This window comes from Patagioenas fasciata, chromosome 1 (assembly GCF_037038585.1).
Source record: "Patagioenas fasciata isolate bPatFas1 chromosome 1, bPatFas1.hap1, whole genome shotgun sequence".
In the NCBI taxonomy this organism is placed as follows: domain Eukaryota; kingdom Metazoa; phylum Chordata; class Aves; order Columbiformes; family Columbidae; genus Patagioenas; species Patagioenas fasciata.
In genome coordinates, this window is record NC_092520.1 from 75,588,781 (window position 1) to 75,601,797 (window position 13,017).

Consider the following 13,017-nt stretch of genomic DNA (forward strand, 5'->3'; position numbering starts at 1 on the left):
TTTTGTTTCAGGGATGCCGTTGCTGTGGGTTTTCAGACATTTGCAGGTTTGTTTGTTTTTATCATCACACCCCTCTCTTGCTGTTTAGCTGCTTGTCACTTCACTTTCCTTTCTGCCTACCCCAGCCAGAGCATCATTACGTCCTTCCTCTGTCTCAGCCCGTCATTTCCCACAGAGGCCATTATTATTAACCATGCCGGGAGATGTATGAACAGCGGTCAGCAGGGTCAGCAGGGCTCTGTTTCAAATTGATGGGAATCAGAAATGGAAGTGGCACGGCAGGCAAGGGGAAGCGCCAAGTGGAAAGGAAGCGATGGCATCTCACAGGCCGGTGCTGCAGAGGGAGAGATGGCAGCAGAGCCGGAGGGGCCTCTGGCACCCCCACCCTGACAGCCGCGCCTTAATTAACGTCTCCCATCGAAAATCCAGCTGCAGCCAGGGAGTGTGAAGGATTCTCAGTGATCCAGACACTGCCTGTTGCACTGTAGATCAAGCCTCATTTTACAGAAACACGTCTCCGTCAGCCTCCTGACATCTCCAGGCCAGACAGAAATTCCTTTCAATTAAAGTGCTTGTAGGAGAATCCCATTACTGTGGCAGGTATCTCATGTGCAGGAAGGGGGTGGAAGAGCAGCTGCCAGCACCAAGACGGGGGAAAAGAAGGAAGAGCCTGTGAATATTGGTTTCTGATGTTGATATGGGGAGAAGAGTCAATTCCCAGTGCAATGTGGTGGTGGGAAGAGGGGAGAGCATCTCTGACAGCTGTATTGTGGCATGGTGGGGATATGATCAGGGACAACCTCCAAAATTGCTTGAAATATTTTTTGAAATATTTTATATTTGCAGAGAGAGGAGGGTCTTGCTCTCCCCTGCTTTGGAAAGTGGAGAAGGGCAAAGTGCGGAAGACATTCAATGGCTGAAAAGCCCAGTCTTCAGGTCTGACCAGCCTTCAGTCCCACAGCAGTGCTTATTTAATGAGCTAAAGAAGCAGAAGCAGGGGGAGCCTCAGTCCTCAAGGATGCTCTTTGTGAAACACCAGTATGCTGGGTTCCTGCTTGTCACAGGCATCATGCAGTGCAGCCTTCTTCCCCCCATAGGTGTCTGCCCCGAGCTCTCTGCTCAGTACTGCTCTTTCACTCTCATAGCCACCGAACATCCAGCTCCTGGCATGACGAGGGTCTGCAGCAACACTCCTGTCCTGAAATCCACATTTATAAGGCAAACACTTCGGAGACTGCCATAACCCTCTAAGGAACAGCATCTCGCGACAGAAAATGTTCTTCTTGCACAACACCTCAGTACAAGCTGCACTCTCTTTCAGATACTTAGAGGGGGCTGCAACGGTTTCAATAACCCTGCTCCCTCACACTTTTGCAAGTCCAGGAATTTAAAGTAAAGTTGCCTCTTAAAATGGCCTTCAGAACACTGAAAAATGCATACGGGAAAGGATCTCTTAAAACCGCTCAACCAGGCCTGTCTCTGCTGCCTTTCCCCACAGGCATAATTTAGTTATTGCTTGCATATAAATGAGGCAGGCTTTGACAGAAGAGCTATTGACAAGGGTACCTCACTCCATTTTCTTTTCCTGGCCTGGGGAATTCTGGAGAGGAAAAAGCCTATGTTACAAACGGTCAGAAAAAGGACAGTCAAGTAACAGAGGGACTGCTTTGGTACATGGTTATTTGCTATGTCCTTACCTCTACTAGGCTGATGTCTAGTAAACAACAACTAGTGGGTGGTCAGGTCTCTGGGTTTGCAGGCTAGCCAGCTCAAGGAGTAGGCTTTGCTAATGTTAGTATCTTGACAGTACTTTTCAAGTAACTTTCAGAAAATCTGTTCTGGACAACTCTTTCTGAATGAAGCTGTCTCCTTGTGAGCCTATTTCCAACATCATAAAGACAATGCACACCATCTGCCATAGCAATGTGAAGATGGGTCCAAGTGAATTCTGTTTACAACCTTATATTTGAATTTCAAAGCTAGGGTTTGAGAGGGAGAAACAGGCAATTCGCAAGATTCCCTCCTAGATTAATTGATACTGTATAACCGCTAGGTTAAAAAAAGGGAGACACAACATAGAGGCAAAATGGAGTGATGTCACAAAGATCAGCAAAACAATTAAGACCACAGTGACAAGGCAACATTTGCCACTAGTGTATTCATTTTTAGGCTGGAAACATGCAATCTCCCTGTTTAGGCACAATTCCCTGTACAATTTCCAGGCACTGACATCTTGGCCATGAAGTCTGTAAACTCTGAGGTATTCTTGAGGACTTTCCAAACTATACGAAAACAACTTTGATTATATAACTGAGTTTCCCCACCATTCCCACTTCACTTTTTGTCATCAAAGTCATCCTTGTCAAGAGGATCTGATTAAAATGCAGTTGGGGCTTACAGACCAAATTATAAAATGAGAAATCGCTGGGAAAATGTTCTACACGTGAAACCCGGCTCAGATTTTGACTCATTCTCTCCTCCAAGATCTGCAATACATACTTTCTGGAAAAACTGCTCCCTGAACACCAATTAAGGACTTACAGGCATCTGGGCTAATTTTTTTTTTTTCTTTTCCTGCAGGAAAGTGTTTTGACTGAGAAAGCTTAACCCTTGACTGATCTGGGTCCCAATACACACACCCAAGTGTCAAGTCCACAGATAATGGCAACCACAGTCCTACCATATTTTAGCATAAGCTAGGCCAATAATATGAGAAGTCTTGGACAAATTTAATGCCCATTTTGGAAGAATTTTAAATGTAGACATTTTTTAAATGCCTAAAAGCTACAGTGTGGGCAAGGAATTTCATAGTGGTCACAGTGTTTCCTGGAAGAGAGTTGCAATAATGAAATGCTTCTGCATCGCCATAACCAGAACTCATGAAAAACATTCACCCTTATAGAAAATAATCTTTTCCAGTACAGCTGGGGATTTAAGCCAACAACTATGTGCAAATTACAAGAAGCCACGAAAACAAGTTAGAAAAACATCTAAGGAATGAAATCAATCCATTTTCACAAGCTGTCCTCTGCTCAAAACCTCAAGAGTGGTCTGAAACTTTTCAGGATGCTTCTAACTCACTTTAAATTAACACAAGTAGTTTTTCAGACAGATTACATTTGGTTGAGTAGCCTAGATTTGGAGGCACAGGTAGGTTCCAAGAGATGTGTTACAACTTTATCTCTGTGAAGAGTGCAGTCTCTTCAAGAGACAGAGGTACTTGGCTTTCCATTTAAGACACGACACATTTTATTTTGACTACAGCAGTACAGGAGTACTGGCGAAAAAACAATTTTATATGGCAAATCGGCTGACTAGATGGCTCACACACTCTCACATACATATGCAGATGACATTACTTGTCTTCTGGGATATGAATAATGCCATAAATGACACACACACACACAGAGTATTTTCTTAAAAGTGACTAATGCCTTAAATGACATTCTCTGATACCAAGCAATATCCGATCTTTTTTTCAAGGCATTTGATTTACAAACAAATCAAGTTCCTGAAAGATACTCAACATCAGCTGTCATTCCAGGAAGGAAGGAGAGCAGAGACAGACAGATGAGGGAGATGAATGGTCAGCAGAGTTTCAGGTAGGATCTGCTAGTACATTACATATCAGATACAGGAATAAGGGAACATAAATACCAGCAAATCCCTTGTGACCACTTAGGTTCAACAACAGAAACAAGGACTTGGGCTCAGTGACTCAGTGACTCACCTAGAGACAAGTGCAGCACGCCAGGGAGAGCAGAGGGCCCCAGAGGCTCTGCATAACTCAGCACCACTATTTCTCTCTCTAAGAGGGTTATAAAACTCTTCTAGGGCTGGGGTGCAATCAAAGAGGGAGAGAACTAAAACCGAAGTAAAATGAACAATTAAATAATCTATTTCTGTTGAAGGTCTGTGCACACCGGGAACATTAGAGCTTTAGGAAGTCTGGGTTGACTGAGCTGTGCCAGAGAACCACCATGCACATACTCTGCTCTGTGCCTGGTGCTATTCCAGTCTCTTAATGTGACAATAAGCTCTGAGGGGTGCTCCAAAGCAGCAGTGATGAGTACCATCCCAGCTGGGATGCGGGGCTGGGAGCACAGGAAGGGTGCAAAGCACTGGCCTCATCCTCAGAGTTGCCCAACAACAGGAAAGTGAGCTGCTGTCAAGACTTCCCATTTTTCACCAGCAGAACTTCACGACCCTTTTCCCCAACACCCCAAGAACACCCTAAGCTCAGACACGGGAAACAGCTCTCCCTCTTGACAGGGCCCAATGTGTTCACACATCATTGCTCCATGCAGCTGGATGGGTTAGGTGTATGCCATGGCACATTACCAAGAAAAGATGACTTCCCTCTGAGTACAAGACCAAGTGACGCATAGCAGATAGTCAAACCATTCCTGACATGGTAGAAACTCAATCTTATGCAGTGAGGAGGACCTGGGACATTCAGTCTCCAGCTCTAGACACTGGTGAAACACGCTTACTTCCAAACACATTCACGATTCCCAGACTGTCAGGAGAAAACCAGACAAGGGGCAACCCTTGGCTGCTTTTAAAACATTTCTACATTGATTCCTCCTTGAGATACAAAGCAGCGAGTGAGATGAAATCTCCTCTTACTCAAGCCTTATTTTTCATAATTATGCATCTTTAGTGTTTCATAACGACCAATTTAATCACTTTTGCCGTTTAGAGGGCTATAACAGCCAATCATGGTAATGGGCTTGGTATTTGGTAGGAACCATTTAACGCCCAAGAGCCCTTGTTCTGAGCCACTTGATGCCACTTAAGTTTGACAGACAGACTCTCATTAGCACAAGTTGCAAAACCTCTCAGATGAAGCTCATTTCTTTTAAACAAACTCTGCTCAGTGATCCCCAAAGCCTCTGAGTGAGGAAATTTTTAGCTCACTTCAGATCCTTACAGGTCTGTGGAAATTAATCAGCGTATTTCCCTGTGCCAGGGGCTTTCTATGAAATTCTCTATCTTTCCTTCTTGCAGTTGTTCTCTCATACCTTGAACATAAGCTCTACTCCCCTGTGGTTGGCTGGTGCCTGTCTCCTGGAGGGCCTCCTGGGGTGGTGTGACCTTTCCTTTTCACACACAACCCCCTTGATGAGCTTCTTCTCCACGCTGACCAGCTTGCACCTGCCTCTAAGGGACAGCTTTCACAAAGCAATTGTTTCTTGCTGGGGACAACCAAATACACATTCAGAAATCTTTAAAAATATCTACAGATCTCTGTCTGCTGCTAAAACTGCTGCCCTTGCCTTTTCCATTCCAGCTACCACATCCACTCTTTGGATAGTGATCCACAATGCAAAAAATAAAGCTCAGGGCATCTGAACTGCTTTAGATGCTCCCAAACAGACGTGCAAGCCTGCACACCAATTTACATGATGCCCAACAGACTTGATGACACTCATAAGTCCAAGAATGCTGGATATTTGTTTCAAATGCAACCAAACAGGCCTCCCTACATGGCTGCAAGGATGAGCAGTGGGATAGCAGGGGGTGCTGCAGGTTGTGTTTGCCAGACACAGGGACAGAGGCTTGTGAGAAATCTAAGACTATTGTAGTAAGGTATGCAAAAAAGGACGGAGGCTTTTACTCCATGACTTCCATAGCAGAAGGGATGGCTTTCCCTCAAAGGACTTTGTGTTCAATGGGAAAGCTAACAATTCAGCGTTACTATCAAGGAAGGATGTCAGATCTACAGTGTGTGGTTTAAACACATTGGATCTGTTCACTTCTGCAATGTTCCCCAACAACAGATGTGCCCTTTACATTATCTCTCTTTCCTACTATATCACCATGATTGTACATGCAATGAGAGTGAAAGCTGTAAATGTAGGAGCACTAAATGGAAAACACATCAATACGTGAACAGTTACCTCCTGGGTCACAGAAAAAAGGCACGTTTTGTGGCACAGTCTGATGGGACCGGGTAACATCTCGCACTGTGAATAGTCTGAATAGTTCAGTAAAGCAACTAGGTAGAAAAAAACAACAACAATATGGTGAGCTAAAGGAGTAGAAATAAGTCCTTAGAAAGGAAAGCCCCATACTCAACAATACTTGCAGCTCATATCAACGTCTTCCACTTCTACTGCTTTCTGACACATGAAATGGTGACCTGAGAGAATGGGTGGTGGGTTGCTCTGTATCTAAACAGTCTAAATGGACCCTGTATCTAAACCACTGTGTTTGGTTCAGCTACAACTAATGCAGTATCCTCAGTGCCATAATTAAAATGGACTCTGTGTTTCACCAGGCGCACACAGACAAAAGCAAAATATCAAGAGACACTGTGTGCACCTGTCCAAAGCTGAAGAGAGCATTAAGCAATGTTATGATATATTACTTGAGAAATAGCCCAATGCCCCTTAATTAGAGGCTGCCTGCTAAGGTACACTCAGCAGGAGAAGAGTTAAGGTTGCATTTGTAACCTTAAATCTCACCTTACCTGGCTTGTGAGTGCTTAACTGTGCAACTTTAATGTGTTCTTATCAGAGCATTTTTATTGAGCCATTATTAACATCAGTCAGATACAATCTAGCATTTCCCAGATCCCCCTCCTCCTCAGCTGCTACCTGAACCACATACAACACGAGAATCAAAGGAAGCATTTAACTCAACCTCTGCTATCGTTCTCCAGACACCCAGTGCCACTAATTCCCTAGCAGCTTCCTTAAACGGGACTAGAGCTTTGGTTGCTATCTTGCATGCCCTCGGCCAGCCTGCACGCTGAAGGAAATCCTTTACTGATAATTAATAAGTTCCCTAGACACTGGCTGCTCATTAATCTATTATTTTACTCCTCTAATTACTTTTGTCTGTTCAAGTTAACAGTCTCCTTCTCTCATCTTCCCTGGGTCTCACACAGGAGATGCTGCATGGAAAATGTGACTTTTCAATGTCCCCATGCTGTGTGCCTGGACCTGGAGACCCATCCTGGCATTCCCTGAGGCACAAGCCAGCCTCTCACATGGAGCGACTTGCCTCTCCACATGCCTGTTTTTCACCCAAGTTACGGTACATGCAGCTCTGGGCTTGTGAGCTGTGGCTTGCTGACAGAACTTCTAAGGGAGTGTGGACTTTCCATCTCCACCTGTGTCATACCCTGGAAAGCTCCCAAGAGCTACAAGGAATCCTCTTCACAACAGTCAAGTGACTGTAGATGTCCCCACAGGAAATGGGGACATTTACAATTTCATGGTGCAAGGACCATTTATCCATATATGCCCTGACTTCCTTTTACAATAGCAGCCTTTACCGAAGACTAACAGTCAGCACAAATTAACTTTAAGTCCCTTGGGCAGAAGGGGAGACAGAAGTAGGAACCAATTATTTATTTGCTTGGAAGATGCCCAAGTACAGCAGAGATAAATGCAGCAGATACAAGTCAGTATGTCAGAGAAAGGCTGGAGTTGCAAAGTTTGGAGCCTGATCTGAGCTTCTGCAGTTCAGGGAATTTCTCAAATTTTGTCTCTTAACATGACTGACACTAGAAATACTTATTCTCTACCCCCTTCATGCAGGAGTAGTTTGGGCTGTACAGACAGGCTTTGAACAGCTGTACAGATTCATGCCCCACAGTCAAAGGATGGCAGGTACAGTATGACTCAGGTTACTGTCTCTCTTCTCCTCTGCTTTTATTTTTCATGCTTACTGTTATGTTTCACAATTCCACCATTAAGTAAATGCAAGCCTTTGAGGTTGGTGCATAAGGCATCAAAAAGCTTACCTATGCAGCAAAGTGCATGCACAGACACAAGCATGGTGAACATAAAAATGAACACAGAACAAAATGCTCACAAATAACGCATGCAGCAGTGTGCATCTGCATACTCATGTGGCTCTTACAGACCTACCAGCTGCACAGCCAGTAAGGTTGGTAGTAATGACACATGCTGACCATCACGGTGCATGTACTAAGATGATCCTGCCAGACGTCCTCAGCCATGCTCATACAACAGAGCACTGATCTGCAGGCATCCTTATGAGGAGCCTAGGGACCCCCAAGAGGCTTCATTGCTCTTGTCTCTGCCTACCCCAGCTGAGGCCAGCTCATGTCCCACTTATGTGCCCTTTCGTGGCATATAAGCAGGGACAAGGTGTGGGCTCTATGAACTGCCCAATAAAGTTTGCCATGGATATGGTCCTGTCCTCAGTCCATGACCTTTCCATATTGCCACGGCCCTCAGCCAATATGACAACTGAACTCTCTCATGACCAACGCCTTTCCCAGGGCATCATTACCTGCATTACACTTTTCTTGCTGGCGGCCTGTGCTGATCCTTTGGCAGGATACGCTCATCCTTCAAATGGCTCAAGTCACCCCAAACTGTGCATGAGTTTCCAAGGCTGCATTAGATGCTCCCTTGGATGAGTCTGCACTCACCAGCCCCTCCCAGCCTCCCTGCTGCTGCCTGCTTTGCTCCTCTGCCGCAGGAACACTGCGGTGGGCACTCGTTGCACGTTTACGAGAAAGAATGATTTGTTCAGCCAGTGCATGAAAAAATACTGAGTAGATGAGAAGAGTCATATTTTTCATGTGCTGTTCAGAGAGAAAGAAAAAGTAACTGCACAAGAAATAAGAACAACACTTCTGAACGTGCATCTCCTAAAATAAAAAATAAAAAAATCTCTGAATCATGTTTTCAGGCTCTCATGCTTTCTCAAGAAAGAGAGGGATGGTCTGAAGACACATTTCTGAAATGCTCAGAAAGGAGGCTGAGGAAGGAAAAAGAGCCCAAACGTTCACATCACCAGGGCCTGCTGTAGCCTCGCATTACCGAAACAGCTCACTGCCTTCAGCTGGGAGACTGTCACTTCCACTGACTGTATTCAGACCTGGTAGAAAAGCTCCACACCACAGGAAGCTGAATGACACCTCACCTTGCTGTGGTCATCACGGCGAGTAGGTTGGGGATGTCTTGCCCCTGGAGCTGGCTTTTTCTTTGCTCTGGATCTACCTCTGTACAGGAGATTCTTGCAAATCATGTTTTCCTTCTTCCTCCTCCCTGCACCCCACTCCATCCTCCCTCTCTCTCTCATTATTTTCCAGCTATTGGAAGAGCTGGGATATATAAGCCAAGCAGTTTCATCAGTGGAACTGGTGTGGGGGTGGAGGCAGAGGCAAGAGAAGGTCAGATGGCTGTGTGGGAGAAGCTAGAAGGGGTGAAGGCTTTGGGGTTGTACAGGAAACTCCCTCCAGACATCACTGTCCTGGCAGGATCTGTATGCTGCAGCAGATGCTGTCATCCATGCTCACCAGGGTCCTCAGATGAGAGGAGACAGTAGCTGTAGCTCCAGTGCAGAATATATCAGACAGTGAAGGCAGTGAAACCATTGAGATCAGTTGAAGCCACACAACAGTACAGTAACAAAAATGGTGAGGTCTCTCTCTTTAAATGAAAAAAAGAATGCAGGGAACAGCTATAAGCTACTACCTTAACTTTCCCCTTTTATTGGCATGCTTCTTTCCTACTGTGAAGAGAGAGTGAGAAATATGCTTGCCTAAAGTGAAAGTACTTATAGATTACAGCTACAAGGGGAAAAAAATGCAGCCTTTCCATTTTATTCTTACAGATAGCTTTCTTAAAGATGTTTGAATTGAAAGTATTAAATTTAAAATGCTGTGATTTTTTTCTCTCTTTAATTCACAGTCAACCTCTCTGTATCTTTACAAGCACATTTAAATTTTCAGATGTGAACCACAGCAGTAAACACAGAGCTGCCAGTGGGGAATACGGTCTCCAGATGGCAGGGGAAATGGGAGCCAGTCCTAAAATAACAGCCCTTCGCACCTGTGAACCCAGAGATGCCCCGTCACCAAACAAGTAGCTCCAAGCACAAGAGACCCAAAGCAGACTCCTTAGTGCAGATCACTAGGGGGAGACACGGTAACACACACACTGTCAGTGTCTTGCACTCAATAGTTCTCTCCAATTTGTTTTGCTGTACTTGACTTCACACAGGTAGGATACAAGGGCGCTCGATGGCAGGTTTGGAGCACAGGGAAGGCTGGTAGGGAAGAAGGGCAAGATAAACAGCATCTACCACACTAGGCAGGGTAGGCAGCAGATCTTTTCCTCTTTTAGTCCTAGCCATAACAGGAAAGTCCTTTGATTTCAATGGGTTTGTGCTGGTGGGAATGATAGAGAATTTGGTGAGGTTCATTGATCTGCTGCTGAGATGCTACTCATGGTATTGCGTGGCAATTCCTTGATCTGTCATCATTAATTATGCAAGATTTTGAACTCTCATTTCCTGGGTGCTCAGTTTTCCCTCCCAGCTCCATCAAGACTGGCCCATGGAAGGAGGGAGAGAAAGAAGCAGCTGGTTGTTACTGAATGTTCCTACTAACCAGGAACGTTTCCACTGAGAGGCACTAGACTTGAGGGTAGAGATGGCGACTGTACACACTGCGCAAACAGCAATATTACAGCATGCAATTAACTAGAAAAAAGCTGCTCTTTTGTAAGTGGATTAAAGTTTTCATATGGACACAAACCAGCCCAGTCTTTAAAATGCCATGGAAAAGATTCCAACATGGTGGCTGTCTATAAGTGGCAGCCATCGGGGAGAAGAAAAAATGGAGCCAACTCCGCCAGACTCGCAGCTTGCTATAAAGAACAGCAATTATATGTGGCAGGAAAGCCACTAACGTGGTACACAATTGCCACATCTTCCCAACAACAGGGCAGAAATGGAGCAGCCAAGCACTGACAAGAAGACTCTATATGTTCCCCTCTGACCTCAGCTGAAGGCAGGAGGGCAAACTCCCTCCTTACAGCAGATTTATTCACCTGTTGCCCAGAAATGCCAAAATATTTATGAGGCCTTGCTGTCCCTCTTTGCCATGGGACAGGAGAGAGGGAAACCAAAGGTGTCAAGAAAATTAATGTTTCATGCATCAACAGTGCTGACACAGCATCACAGACCACAGGAACCAAATAGGGCACCACTACAATAGAAAGGATCTCTATGCAATGTGTGTCTCTCTGGGCACAGAAGGAAGAAATGAAAACTCTCCAGTGTGTTGGGGAGAGGGGACATTCAGGACTTAAGTTTATTAGTAGTGAGGACGGGAACAGGGGCCTCCTGCTTGTGGGCTATGGACTAAGAAGAGGGGACTTCTAAAAAAGTAAAAAATGTGGAGCAAGGGCAAGTGGGAAGCAAACAGAGGCTGAAACAACTTTGGATGCCTTCTGAAGAAGCCCTGAAAATATTGAAACTTTAGCTTGTTTCCCAGGTTCTTTGTGAGTCGACATACTTCCCCTCCCCCCGCCCCGCCATAACGTTGGATAAGATGAAGACTAGACAAAGAAAGAAAAAGACATATCAGAAAGCATCCTAAGACAAACAGGAAGTGTAGGGAGTGTGTAAGACACAAAGTGAGAGACCTCTGTTGAAGACAAGACCACATTTTTTGCCAGATAGCATTTTGAAGACGCAAGAAAAAAAAAGGGGGGGGGGGGGGGGCGGGGAGGAAAAAGAGACCTAGTTAAAAATCATCAGTTGCCCTCCAACATCCTAAAACCCAGGGTCAAACAAAAATCTTCAATTTCCTGATCAGGCAAAAGCAGTTAGGGGGGGAGAAGGCTGTGACATGAGAAGCACTGGAACAGTAACACCACAAAAAAACCCATCAAACCCAAACCAAACCAAAATCCCCCAGAACAACACTTTTCTTCACAGCTGTTTTACTGAGGTTCTAAGAGTGCAGCAGAGAGGTGGGATAAATCCAAATGGTTTAGATTACCAGAAAATCCCATTTCCACTCATCACTACCTAGTGCCTGCAGGGTTGACTTGTGGTGACTCTGGCTGAGGGTTTTCTGCTTGTTATCTTTTTTAGGAATAAACTGGCTCTCCTGTGCAACACAAAGTGCAAGAGCAAGGTTTTGGGCTTGGACAGCAATGAGAGACAAATAAACAGGAGACTACATGGTCATCTTGAATCTCATTCCTTCAGAGAGCTCTCTGCTTCCCTCATGTTCAGTGTTCAGCCCTACAAGAAAACTGGCAAGCACTGAAGGAAGATACATGAGTGAGTGGGGGTGTGAGATAATCTGTCTCTTTCAGTTTATGTCTCATTCTGATCTCTAGTAATTGAGCCCCAAAGCGTGGAGTTTAACATCCTTTTCAATGTTTTTGTTGTGAATAACAAGAATATCCAGATTTGTTCACATTATCCTCAGGAACACACAAACTGTTTGAGTCTTGCCAAGTTCTCATCTTTAAATAACTTTCCATGGCAATGAGTTCTACAGCTGTTTATAAACATATTATATGTATAGCGTCTCAATTACACAGACCATGCAGGCACTTTTTGGTATTCTCTGTCCCTTCTAAACTTCCCAGGCTGTGGCAAATTCTCTAAGACTCAATGAGAATTTCTAGCACCCTCTAGGGAGAATCAGACTGGCATATTTGACAAGCCTTCACATCTCCTTTCATTTTATGCTGTGACATGAAACTTGGGTGTTGCAATCAATACTTATCTGCTTTGCTCGAGACTGGTTTTTATGCTGTGATTACCACTGTAATAACTAAGCTCCTTTCTGAGCCAAAGTGGGTATCTTTAGACTGTCAGGTGGAATTTGGGAGAACCCAGATTGTTCTTTCTCTATCAAACAGCCTTGCTGGGCTAAGGCTGGGGAAGTTGGATTGGGAACGAGAAACGTGGCAGTTTTATACAAGTTTCAAATGCTGTAACTGCTCTAGAAGAACTGGACTGTTTGCTCCTCAGCTGGTTATGCACAACCAGAAAAAGCCTCAATTGTTTGACCTTGAGCTGAGCCCCCTAGGGATCCACATAGCTTTGTTTCCCTGCCACAGCCTCTCGGGCTGCCATCACAGATGGATACCAATCTGCACTTGCCACAGTGCCCAAGAGCAAGGTCCCTGGGGAGGTCTCAACCACCCATGCCTTGTAGGAAAGGAGCAGAAACATGAATAGGACTGTTTCTGCTAACCTGAGTACAAGCTCCTCAGGACA

The 13,017-nt window shown here is 44.9% G+C and overlaps 1 protein-coding gene across 7 annotated transcripts in view; it reads right to left on the minus strand.

The window, feature by feature from the left end:
- The window catches only part of LSAMP (limbic system associated membrane protein), a 1,027,179-nt gene that overhangs the window by 100,047 nt on the left and 914,115 nt on the right, over window positions 1-13,017 (minus strand). The gene's annotated exons all lie outside the window — the stretch shown is intronic.